The sequence below is a fragment of the Phymastichus coffea genome, unplaced genomic scaffold (assembly GCF_024137745.1).
Source record: "Phymastichus coffea isolate CEN01 unplaced genomic scaffold, Cenicafe_Pcof_1.1 PCOF00036, whole genome shotgun sequence".
Lineage (NCBI taxonomy): Eukaryota > Metazoa > Arthropoda > Insecta > Hymenoptera > Eulophidae > Phymastichus > Phymastichus coffea.
This window is the reverse complement of record NW_026706847.1, coordinates 1,436,447-1,450,170: the sequence shown is the minus strand read 5'-3', so window position 1 is coordinate 1,450,170 and position 13,724 is coordinate 1,436,447.

The following is a 13,724-nucleotide window of genomic DNA, read 5'->3' as shown; positions in this document are numbered from 1 at the left end:
GTGCTCTCGAGAAAAAAAAAGAGTGTCGGGAAAATGTGCGTTGCTATGTAGCCGAGGCAGCGAGGGAGATAAAGACGCGACGCCGCCAACAATTTCTTCCGAAGCCTACAGTGGGGAGAATGCGAATATAACGGCTCCGAGTTGCGGTTTTTGCAAGCGAAATGTTTGATTGGGTTCTTCATCGCGACGGTCAGCAACACGACGCCGCCAGCCATTGTAACGACTGTGTTTCTTTTTTTAGTTTTGTTTGTCAACGATTTCGAAATGTAGCTTCGCGCGCGTTGTTTGATCTTACGTAAAAGCGGAGTTCTGTATATGTAGTTCAAACAAGCCTTAAAATAGATCACTATAATAAAAGTGTACTATCTACACATCATTCGTTTTATCAGTCGGCTTGAAAGTCATTAGAACAGCCACTCGCTGCATCTCCCACTCGAAGAGATAAAAAGTTTTCTTATCCGAAAAAATGTTGAACCGATGTTTTCTTTTTCTTCGGAGCGCACCTCATCAACCATATCTAACGTAAAATTGCAGTACGTAAACTTGCAAAAAATTTATCTAATTCGCAAACTTGTAGTACATGTAAAATGCGTGCAGTGCAACGTGTAGTGTAGTACTACGATCATGAGTAAGCTGACAGTCACCATATCGTCGACATGTAGTGTAGGTCGACTCACGGCATATTTTCTGTAGAAATACTTGGCGTAACGACATTTCGACTAGAGGGGCAAATTACAAATAGATTACATTTGTCTTTAGAAGCAATTTTCTTCTTGACAAAGTTAGATTGACGCGGGAGTTATTGCACGCTTGGATCAAGGAATCTTTACAACACTTCTTTTTACACTAAGTCAATGAGATTTGCCGGATCTTACTTAACATTTCGTTTTCTTAACAATGTTCGTTGAAATTGTCTGCAGCTTCTTCCTGAAATATTAACAGACCTGGCACTGCTAAGGTTTCGAGTTTTGCCGAGAGCTTCGTAAAGAATTTGACTGATGTTAGTTCCGCAGCGCGAGTAAATGTCGAAAAAAAAAATGGAACGCGCGCGCACTCGCATAAATTTTTGTCAGATTAAAAATCGATAGCTCGGACACACAAAGCCCACGCGTAATCAAGTGGCATTAAGGTTGCTTGGAAAAGCAGGAAGCCTCCTTCGCAGAGGCTAATAACCTCCGTGTAATTAGGGTGGCAAGCGACCACAACGATTAGGAGAGGAACCTGTACTCGTAACTACGGCCGCCAGGCGTTCATCGTCTGAGCCATGACAAATTCGACGTCGTTCGCTAGACGCCATCCAACGTATCTTTCTCACTCTCTTACGTTGCTAAGCGCACCTCGACCGACGTACACGATGACATTTTAACTGCGGCTTCAAATGTCTTTCTTGCATGATCCGCGTGGATTTCCATCAAAAACGCTACGCTCACGAAATCCGTCTTTTTGATCATTTCAAAAAAGGCTTTTCATTTTACCCGAATGGTTTGATGTGCCTCAAGGAAAGGCATAAGGGCTTCGATTGAAAAACACCAACGCGATAATTAATAATACTTATACTCTCGATCAAAATACAAGAAAGACTTACTAAAAATTACGCTGTCTGCGATTTATATTTTGACATGCAATATTATGGCATAATATTGATTGACAACTGTATACCTAGAGCATGAATTTATATACAACGTTGCTGGAGTCCCAAGCATTTCGCGAACTCGGCGAACGCGAATTGCGAATTAAACCAGATATTCGATTATACGCGTATAGCATGTGTACCTATTTCACGTACACTATTGTTATCCGCGAATAGTGCACTCGATAATATACTTCCAACAGCGATTCTAATTATGTCGGCAAAGTATGCGTACAGCGCGTATTTTAGTGGATGATGTCACGCAGATGGAAATTCATTACTTTAACGTTGATAAAAATTGATTTAGCTTAAAATTATGCAATAAAATTCCGACGATTGCTCGTAAAAATGAGTGAACATCGAATTGTCTCGGGCGAACTGCACGAGTAGCATTCCGTTCATCCGAGTCTGTCAAATATTGCATCACACGGAGGTATGTCGTTCGCAGAACGTAGCAGAGGCACATGCCCGAGGAAAGATAAATGATAGAAGTATGTGCGTATAGCGAAGCGAGAATTGAGAGATTAATGCACGAGATTGTACTTGTCGCGTTCGCTCGACGTGCAATTAATTAACAACTTCTTCACAGCTGTTTCAGAATTACGATTGTCGTGCTTACTTTTACCCGAGCGAATTCGAAAAGAAAAGGATGAATATTCTCGCGCCGAAGAGCTTTTCTTCCCACGCGCAACTCCATTTATACAATGTGCACAATGCGCATTCTGTATCAGATCTCGCCACATTCACATTGCTGTTTAGTATACAACAATTTCCATATTCATAACTTCCAACATAATCAAACATTGTTTTACGTGCTGTCACAGATGACGTCAACTATTCCTTACAGCCTCGATATTACGCTCTATACCGCGGTCAACGCCAAATGGGCATTCGCATACGTTGACAATCCTTGCCCATATATTGGCATACACTTACGTTCACCATTAACATGAATATTCGATCAGCATTCTACATTATTCTGATCTAACTTTTCTATATAAACAACAGGCTATTGATCATTTCATTAAAAGTCTATGTGTTCTTCGTTCACTACTTATTAACAAATAAAACTTGAGAAGTGTGTTACATTACCACCCCATATTCAACTACGTCTTGACATTCCATTCTAGTTTACCTTTTCTCTTTTCCTCCATGCTCTTTCTTTTCTTTCTTTTCATATCGTACTAAAGAGGACCTTTGTTATATTTCAACAGTTTTTCAAGTGCTTCTTCTAAATTTTTCGTATAGGATTTTCTTCCATAAAGTCAGCTTTTTCGACTGTTATCTAAACTACCCTTCGTATTTTTTTTCTTTTGCCATTTTCAAATGGAAACAAAGCGTATAAGCACGTTTTACACTCATGTTATATAGTGTAGCATTCAACTTTGATTGTATTGTTTCCTCAAACCCTACTTTTCATCCTTATTTCATTTATCAAAGTGATTTGGAGATATAATATCTAATAGATACTTTTTTATTAATGTTTCTTTGCAATGCTACAAATTGTTTTTAAAATGTCCATCGGTGTTTCAATGTCTAATATATTTTGAACGTTCTTCATATACGAGATGAGAATCCAGTTGCCTCTGCAAATATTTTGTTTGAGCCGTGAACCGAAACGATGGATTAAAACGAAGTAACCATGTTTTTGCAGACGAAACATTTCTGCAAAAAAGTGCAATCAAAAGGGTATGAGAATTTTGTTTTTCAGACGTGCCTGGAACACAGTCTCGCAAATATATATGTATCGAGTCACGTTGTACGTGTGCACTGATGATCACTTGAAGTTAAATATAATGCAGGTCGTTATCAATGACTGGACAATACTTGCATACCAGATTAAAGAAATTGCACCGAGGACCGAAAAAAAGCATGGTAATTGTCAGTCCGAGCCCGTAAGCATTGATGCCGTTCTTTAAAAAGTATACTTTGCAAAAAGAAATAAATTACTTGGCTATTTAATGCCCGAGTGGTAAGCAGCGACATCGCAGCAGCCGAATTCTAGACAGCAAATGTTCGCAATAGAACATCGACATTCGCTTCGCGCACGCACGCTCGAGGTAATTTAGCGCGTGTCAGGGTGTGCGCGAGCGCGTAGTTTCTGTTCCAACGTCGTCACGTGGAAAAGTGTAATTTATTTATTTAGTCGCGCTTTGTATTTAAGCTCACGGAAGTACTGTCTATTTTATTTTGTGAACATGCTATTTTACGGCATTTTTTTGTCATTGTCCGTTAATTTTACAATCTTGAGGTGTTACGACGTTTAATATTTCTGAAAATACCGAACGTTACAGTGTAAACTACTGAAAGTAATGGATTCAATGTCGGAGATAGTAATATATGGTTACTATTGATTATCGAATTATGAATATTGTATATACGTGTATGCATGTGTATATACACGTATGTATATAGATGATGAGAATTAGCTCATCATAATTATATCGAATAAATAATCCAGGCTGATTGTATTTTAAGCTTATGTTTCTTTATTAATTAGGACTTTAAGCGTGAGCGTGCCATTGAGTTTCCCACATGTGTCATAACACTTGGCATTGGGTATAGTAGAGGCACATCGAGAAATAAATAAGCGAGCATTTGGCAAGATAAACCAGTAGGGCGCATCTCCGCAAACGTTAATCCTCGGTCACAAATGTCGCGCGTCGAAGGTCCTTTAGGAGTGGTTCAAGTATCGCTTTACCTATAAAACTGTACGACGCGTACCTGCGCAAGCTTCGCTTGAATTTCCAGCGGCGCAAGCCATTAACGCGACCAGAGAGAGAGAGAGAGAGAGAGAGAGAGAGAGAGAGAGAGAGAGAGAGAGAGAGAATGAGAGAGAGAGAGAGAGAGAGAGAATGAGAGAGAGAGAGATTGAGAGCGAGCGAGCGAACCCGCGCGCAGCTCGCCTCCGACGCCAGATAAATTACCTCAATAAGGCCAGTGGCAAATACGTTTATCGTGAAAATACATGACCCTGACACGAATCGACAGTTTATTTTATGTAATCACGACACTATTATAGGAAAACAAGTAGACGCGGTTACAAACGAGGGCTCGCTTTTCCAGACCGATGCGGCAGCCGAGATGAAGACTCCGGTTTTCCAGCAGTACCTCGCAAACGAGCTCACGTACCTTTTAGCTTTCCGATTCCTTTTATTCGCGCTCTCGGTTAAGCTCGGCCTCTCGAGCGCTTTCCTTTCCAGCTGAAAATTCATTTTCTTAGCCTCCTGAAAACTGAGCAAACTCACCCGCCGCGCGGCAAACTCGTTATTTTCAATAGCTCCTCAATGACTTGTCTGCTTGTTTGATTAAGACTCAAAGTGGTATGCTTTGCTTTTTTCCGATTCGTCATTGATCGAATAAATGTTGCTAACAAGGGGAAACGAATAATAATTACAGTTGAAAAAAAAGCATTGGACAAATAAAGCACGAGATTGCGTTTCAAGAGAGATTTTTCATGTCGAGCTAATGGTATTAGAGTCAGCAATTGTATATATGTCCGGCGAATGGATGCACCCTATTGTCAATTAACTCCTCGTCAAATTATGCGTTCTGAATCAGTTCACTGTCCGCGTGTGCCGAGATGTATGAAAATTAATGCTTTTCATTTGCTCGTATTACGAAACTCACGTCGAAAGCCAAAGCTTACGACCTTACAATTCGTCGAGAGCAAAGCAACAAACTATCCACTTGGCTACGAAAAGCAGATGGCAATTAATCGGATTCGAGACCTTAACGAACAAGCGAAACCAATTATCGTATAGGAGCCAATTAGACTTAAAAGCAAAAGCTAATTACCCGCCAACAACATTAACACGAAAAAAGCTATTTCACCACTGATGTACTGAATTTACCAAAAACCGGCAAACTTTTCTTTTTAACTGAAAGAAAAAGCCTCGTTCAACTCATAAAACAGTAGGAGAGGGAAAGCGACGCATATTATAGCCGAAAACCTGTTTTTCTTTTTTTTTTTTGCCCACTCTCTCGTCAAAATATGGAGCAGGTGCAGCTGGAGGGAAAAGAGCAGCCATCGGACGCTGCCACCGAACAACAGTCTAGCTTTACGAGTCGTTCGGCTTTTTCGCGCCAGGGAGGCCCCGCACACCGAAACGAAAAGCAAGAGAAAGAAAACTGCTCACGCAGAGTGAAAACTAGAACTTCCTGCGAAACAACTTGACCTTGCGCCGCATGCTTATATTTACTTTGGGCCGCGGCGGGTCCTCGGTGTAGGTATAGATGCGCCGAGAGTCGAGAGTGAAAATCGTGTAGAATGACCAACGCCTTCTCGACCCCCTTCCCCACTTGTCGCGCGCGGCCGAGAATTACGCGCCGCGAGCGACGCAGCCGTAGCTCTGCCGGCTGCTCCATTTGTGAGAATTGATTCGGTCGACTTTTATGTCGTGTACATGCAAACACGCGCCTTCTCGATTACGCATGGAGCCTTCGCGCCGGTCCGCGACAACTCCGCGCCGATTACATTTCGAACGACACGGCCGGAGATTTTACGTGGTCAATGAGATTTGGATGTGCCGCGATCCGTATCCGTTCGACCGAGCATTCGCCGCCGCTAAATTATCGCCAATCGCACGCGCGTATAATTGGCGACTTGGCGCAATTCACTCCACCGCGTAAACCGGCGAGTGTACTTTGCGAGCACTCCTTGAACGAGAAATTACGCTGAAGCTGCTGTAACAGAGAGCCTCTCTCTCGCACGCGCGCGTTAAACTATACAAATTAGGACTTAGCATTCCGCGCTGCGCTATCCTGCGCATTAATTAGGACGGCTTCGTCAGCGCGAAAAAGAGAAATAAAACCGAGAGTTGCGCAAACGGACAAAGCGCTTCAACGCAGTTCTCGTTCTTTGCTTGCGCGTGTGCACTTTGCGCTCGCATTGCTTACCGTTACCGACACTCGCCGACAGAAGCGTCCGTCGAAAATGGAAGATCGTTGTGTAACGCAACTCAAAGCCGATTCGAATGCAAGATTTGCTTTCATTGAAATACTGATGCAGCTATAGAGCAGCGAGGAGCAACTTTTTATTTAAGCTTGTCGCGAAGACATTGCCCGCCGAGCGTATCTCTCGATGACGCAAGCGCGGCGGAAAATGCCCCATCTCGGGCGCCCGATGTAGAGCGTTTTTGACAACGAGCCGCCTGAAATTCACAAGCACCTCTTTTGCATGGCGAGCCGTGCGTCGCGAGTGCGCGTCGTGTGCGCTTACACCGACGCGAGATACGTAAGCTGTCGCGCGGGCGAGCCAACTCGGCCGGGAAAGTCATTAACGCATCAAAAGTGAATCTAAGCCAGCGGCGTCGGCGTACGTCCGATAAATCGACGGGCCTGCCCGCACCCGGCCCATTTTCCAAATTCGCCAGAAAACATCGTTGCCCCCCCCCCCTTCTCGCAATGCTAAAAGCCGCGACATTGATGTTGAAACGTGAATTTCCAGTGGCAACGGATTATCGACGTAGACTGCCGTAACGATCGAGTATGTGCGCCAGATATTTGGCAGCAGATGGAGATTTGTACGCTAGTTGGATGCAAAACGCGAGGTTTTTTCGATCGTTTAAATCGTCATTCATTTCAATTATTGGCGGTTCCCTTGTTTGTCTCTTCCCGCCCTTCCCCTCTTCCTCCGACACGCGGCTTATTGTTTCACCTCGCGCCATCGAGTAATCCGAGGAATGTAAAAGAACGCACCGAATCAAGTGAAGATTGTGCGCCAGCGAACGTGTCATGTGAAACACGATAGACCGTTGGAAATCGAATACGCGATCGATCGAGCGACTATAGTCAGTGTTTTTATGGAATAAATCATCAGGTCGCACGCGTTGCGTAATGCCCCCTCCCTCTCCACGCGCTCAATCTAACAAATGACAGCAATAAGGAAGAAAAAGACGCCACGTGAGTTTTTGCAATTAAAGAAGGCGCGGCGTTACCCAACAACACGCGCGCGCTGGCCATGAATTCGTAGAACGATCGAACGAGCTAAATCGAAAATCGTCGCGTCTATCCGTTAACTTATTAAAAACACTCGCCATCGGTAAAGCTAGTGTAGAATGAATTTTTCAGAGGCCGAACTAGAATTTCAAGTTTTATATAATATATAAGATTTATTGTATACTCATCGATTTATAACTGGATTAAGTTAACGCAAGAATTTATATATTGTATAAACTCGTGGTACAACTCGATTGAAAGTGTTGTCCTTTTGCTGTACAGCAATTGACAGTTGCCTTCCGCATTGGTCCGCCTGTTTTGACTATACCTTCCTTACTCGTTGCTAGCTTATGGCTGTAATGTCTCGTGAAATATTGGCGAGGGACTGCCGCAATCGAAGATACTTCTAAATTCTCGTCACAGTAGCAGCAGTGTCTTGTCGAACGTACGGCTTTCCTCCGTTCTACGGACAGATGTTATTTGGTCTCTCGATAATAGACGTAGGAAACAGTTGACTATTCTTTTTTTCTTTTCGCTCGGCGATGATATCGATTCGATACTGTCCGGTAGGGCAGGAAGTATTTGGGTTGAGCAAAAAATTGCTCAAAGCACATCGGCAGTTTATTCGAACCGCATTTGCATATTTATGCGCGCGTCGCACTGATCGACAGTCGCGTTTTTTTCTTCCTCCACGGCAAGACAACAGCCGTGAGTTCTTTCTTTCGTGGCATTCTGCAGCTTCGGTTCTCCGTCAAATGCAGATCCAAAGCCAAAGTATCGCGATAATAAAATTAGCTGGCCGAGAGATTTAAAAAGTCAAGCGAAAAGTATACAAGTGCCGTTTGAACGCTCAATCTCGGCTACTATCCAATGGGCTTACCGTCGGTATACGACTCTGAGCGTTTACGTAGGATGGACTTTCGGTTTATTTTTACTAGATTTCAAGTAGTCTTTCTCTTGAAGTGGGTTATTAAAGCTATGTGCTCTCTGCAGCGATTCGACAAGATTGTTGAAAGAGGGAACTAGTGGGTTTGCTCGCCCTCGGCCGAAGATGAGCGCAGTCATGCAAATGGCCTAGTTTTTTTTCGGACTAGAGCGATATTTATCCATCGGCATGAATAATTAATCGCACGCCGGCAATGAATATTATATACATATATAGTAGTTGTATGCATATGTGTGCAATAGAGCAAAGAGTATGAGAGAGTCGGGTCGTCCTTGAGTAAGAGAGAGAGAGTTAAGTGGAACACTACCGAGTGAAAGTGCGAGAGGGGATACACCTCTGTAAAGCGATAGAGCGAAAGAGGGCCCCAAACAACCCTTAGCATCAGTCCGAAGTGAGACCCGATTGTGTAACGACACGGCGCGTCTCTTACCGGGTTCGTTGGAGTCTCGGTTGGAGGTGAATAATATTAGTTATCGATTAATTCTGCTATTTATTAATTGAAATCTCTGAGCCCAGATCTTATGAAATTATCCCACACTTACACACATATAGCCCCAGCTTCGGATAGTTGTAAAAATTGTTACAGACTTTCGCGGCACGATCGTCGGGTGGACGTATTCTTGAAAGCTCGCTGGCGAGTTTATTTTTCAATAGCGAAGCTCTCCAACAAAGAAAGCGGCGGATGTCCAAAGGGAGCCGTCAGCAAGGTGAAAGTTTAAATCAGAACAATCAATCGCAGGTCGGAACAATGTTGGACTGCGAGCGTGCGGCGCATAGTTGCACGGATGGAATCGTCTTAAGTTTTACGAGCGCGCTGGCATGCTCGTGAGCGCCCGCGTCTGTAAACGCCGCGTGTAACAGCAGCGCGAACTACATCGCGCGAGACGGCTATTTGTGCTCGCGCACGTGTGCGCGCGGGCTGATCAATAATATTGGCTTCCCCGCGCACATCCTCGTTGCAACTGTCTTTTTTCTCCCTCCTCCCTTCAATATTTTATCCCGACTGCATGCGCGCAGCGACAAAGTTCAAGTTCCACAGTCTTGGAATAATCGCTGCTCAATTTGACGTGCCGCTTATGAATAGTTGATAGTCGCATTGCCTAGAGCACGCTCATACGTGTGTGTGTGTGTGTGTGTGTGTGTGTGTGTGTGTGTGTGTGCCTTTCTCATTTGTATCAATAGACTCGCGGGCGCAGGCGAGAATGAATTTTATGCAAATGCATGGGTGTTGCAAATTTGCCATCGACTGCGCGCGGGGAAAAAAGGAAGACGAAGGTGTGTCTTGATGAGACTCGATGACTTTTAATCCGCGTAATAGGCTGTTCTGGATCGCAAGGAGAGAAGTTTCAACGTGCTCTCGCTGTTGTACACGTATATACTCGAATTCTTATTGCAATGGATGCTCGCGCTCTCGCGTGTCCGCGCAATGTTCTGTGTGAAGGAAGACAGACAAGCGTGACAAAAGGCCGTTTCTAGGCCAGGAAATTGTCTGCAACACAGGACACACGTGCGCTCGCACCTGCATGCATCGTCATAGAATAGTACACATACACGACGCCATAGCGCGAGCACGATGGTTTTTTTTTTATTTTACAACTAAGTGGTATTGCGTCGTGAATTTAGGATTTGATCCTTCTTGCGTCTTCTTTTCATGTTATCAGTTCGACCGAGGTATTTTAATTATGCTAAACTCACTAAACGAAAGGAATTGAATTTCGAGTGAAATTTTAAGAGACCCCTCGTACTAACTGTTCAACGTTTTGTTAAAATTGCATTATAAAAGTGCAAAACGTTTGGTAATGGGAGGCAATAACGCAGGACTTTGAGAAATTGTAACCATTTAAATTGGTCGTGCAAGGTCTTCCTTCGTAATTACTCAATCGCTTGGTTTAATAACTGCAGCGTTGTTGTTCTTTCTTCGCGGCCGTACGCCGCTGCAACAACCTCGCGAAGAACAAGCCAGCAGTTTTTTTTTCACGATCATCGCGCGCCATCGAACGCCCGCAAATTAACGCTATACATACGCGCATCGAACCGCGACGCGGCTCAGCGAGCCTGCTCTCCACGTACAGTTTCACGACATACGTCCACTGCGATTTGTTGGAATATAGATCAAAAGCGCGCCTCGCAATGGCAGCTCTATGAATAGCCTTGCGCGCGCGCGTCAACGACGTACTAACATGGCTTTCCAAAGCGACGGCACCCAAGTTCAGCGCGGGCGTCTGTGTGTGCGTGCGCGCATTGCGGCATAGATTTAACGTCGCGCAGCGCGGGAAACGGCAGCAGGCTAACGACTGCACGCCGCGTCGCTCCAAGGCGCCAAGCTTGTCCTTGCCCCACACTGCACAGCCGCTAGTTTCGCTTCTCTCTGTAAAAGGTGCATGCTTTATCAATGGCTGCGCGAAGCTGCCGCCGCCGCCGCCGCCGCTGCTGCTGCTCCATTAGGTCACTTTATTTTCAGCTCGCTCTTATTTTCATTTAAAAGTGGATAAACGAGCCGCTCGTATAATTGCGAATGCGCGCGCGGGTTTGTTCGTTTGCGAGAGAGTGAATGAGCTAGTGGAGGGAATAAAAGCTGCGATCGCGCTATAGAGCATTTCAAAAAGGACGTGACGTTTCTTTTGAAAGCGATTTTTATGAAATTCCTTCGCAAATGTTCAGGTTACCGTCAGAAACATGGTATGCTTGGTTTTTAAGGAAGGCTGTCTGTTTTTTTTTATATTTTCGTTGTTTCCAATGTTTTTTTCAAGGAATAAAAATAAAAAAAACATAACGTACAAATTTTGTTAGGGTCACAGTCGAATGAAAAAGTAAACATGCTGCAGAGAGTCGTAGGTTGGCCAACATAATCCCCATGGTAAATCATAATCAGCCAAAGTCACAGGTAAACGGGGCGAAGCCGCGCTCATATACAAAACAATCAGGACAATCCGCAGGGGAGCTACGGCGTGAAAATCCACTCAGTCGTAATGAGGCGCGCAACGTCTGGTAGTCAACGCGGGATTAAGTCAGACGACGACGCGTGCGTGGCAGGCCGCGCGGTAAAACGAAAAACATCGTAACGCCACGCGGTAACCGCGGGGCGCGAGCGCGATATATACGCTTCGCGCCGCCGCACCGACTTTTCATCGGCGCGCATTCCCTCGACTTCTTTACTCTATAGCAGATGAAAATTTATGCGTGTATCGTGTCTTGTTACATTTGGACATTTTGATTCTCCCACGGCCCTTCTTATTTTATTTTCGGCCGCGGTACGCAGAGAATTCGCTCTGCAATACTCCCTGACCTTCCTGGTCTTTAGATCGATTCTATTTTCTTTCGGTCGCGTGCGCGTTAATTTGACGGATGGCACTTTCATGACTTTTTCTCGAAAATAATGCTTCTTCTGTGAATGCCATTCTGGTGAGATTCATTGTTGATCAAAATGCGAAACTTTTTGACGCGCGATGTGACTTCGTTGGCAAAAAAAAAAGAGGGCAGATTGAAGAGGGTGTTCAAAAAACTTGTTCCACCGACACCGCAATGCGTTTTCTCTTGTGTTAAACGCTGAAAAACTTTGGAATCATCATCGTGAATTTCTAGCGAAACGATAAATAAGAAGAGCAGGAGGATTCCTGTTGAATGCACTATGCAGCTATCAAGTTTGCTGTCCAAGTTATACACAGTGGTCGTCGGCCAATTGCAGGATACATGCTTAAAATTAGTTACCGTTACGCCCGACGAAGACGCCGACACATCCGTCTCGGACGAGGCGGAAGTTTTGTTCGACGAGCGAACGTCCGCGCATGTGGAACGAGAGAGAGAGAGAGAGAGAGAGAGAGAGAGAGAGAGAGAGAGAAGAATGCCGCCTCGATCTATCGTCGCCGTATACGCGATCCCGCGCGAGCTCTCGAAATTATTCACGCGCGGTGCACGAGCGCAGGCCCGAAATAAACGCGCGCCCATTCGTATTCAAATGCCGACTACGCTCATTTTAAAATATAATCCTGCGCGCGGAGTTGCGCTTTTTATATACGCAGGACTCATTAAAACCGCTTTAAAGGCCTCGCTGACCTTTTTTTTTTCGTGCAACTTTATGCGCTTTTACTTTTACCTTTTCGAATACTTCGAGTTTCCGAAGTATCTTAATTACGAGCGATATTCCTTGAATTCAAAAGAAACGCTAAAAGACTTGACACTTGTAGCGCAATTTTTTTATTTGCCGGGTCATAGGGCTTGATTTTAAACTCCGTATCATATCGTGTAGATGTCAATCCGAGGACAGAACTTGGCGTACTTCACGACGCGCAATCTGATATGTAGTAGGTCAGAAGAGCACCTCGGTACATATAAATGATTGAAGCTTAGCGCAACTATCAGAAATAATTCATTCGAGTCTCTTCCGTGCGTAATATATTATAATATGCAAATGTGACGTGATTTGATTTTTAAAACATTTCTTCGCTTTCGGGAATATGTTCATTTTTACCGAGCTGTCGAAAAACGACTACACAAACGGGCAAATTCTCGAAAGTAGGACGAGGATGGAAAAAAAAGAAATGAAGATCAGGACTGAAAGATAACCGAATATTTGTGTGAAAATGAGGATTAGAGAGTGATGCAAAGCGCGTACTTAGTCTAGTAATAGTGTGTGTGCGTGAGAGAGAGAGAGAGAGAGAGAGAAGCGCGATCATTTTCTAGGCTAGCTCATAAATCATACTTAAACTACCCTCCGGCAAATGAATCCGCAAGCCTGAGAATCCCTATATATGCGTACTTAGATTCCACGTTCTTCGAATCTCAGCAAGAACTTAGAAAGAAATATATCGCATTCCTCATTGCCGATTGAAGCAAGAACAGCCAGTTGTACTTAACAGTGAAAGAAAAATCTCGTGGCCAAGGCAGTGACGGTCACTTGAAAAACTATCTTTTATACGCGAGAAGCTCTCGAAAGGACAACTGTTGGGAGTTGCCTTATCAAATTTTCTGCTACGCCATACGGACTACGCGTACACACGTAGACAGGGCGCATCGATGCCAGTCTCCTCCCCCCGACAGCGTGCGTGCGTCGATCGTATATTGATTATTATACGCGCCCTTTTTCGATGATTGCGACGATAACAATTTCGGGCAGTGAACTTCGTTGTTACCGGTGGAGGGCTAACTATCCGCACGACCGATTATCATATTAAGATCCCCATCGCCAGCCTGTGTTCAAAATCACTGCGA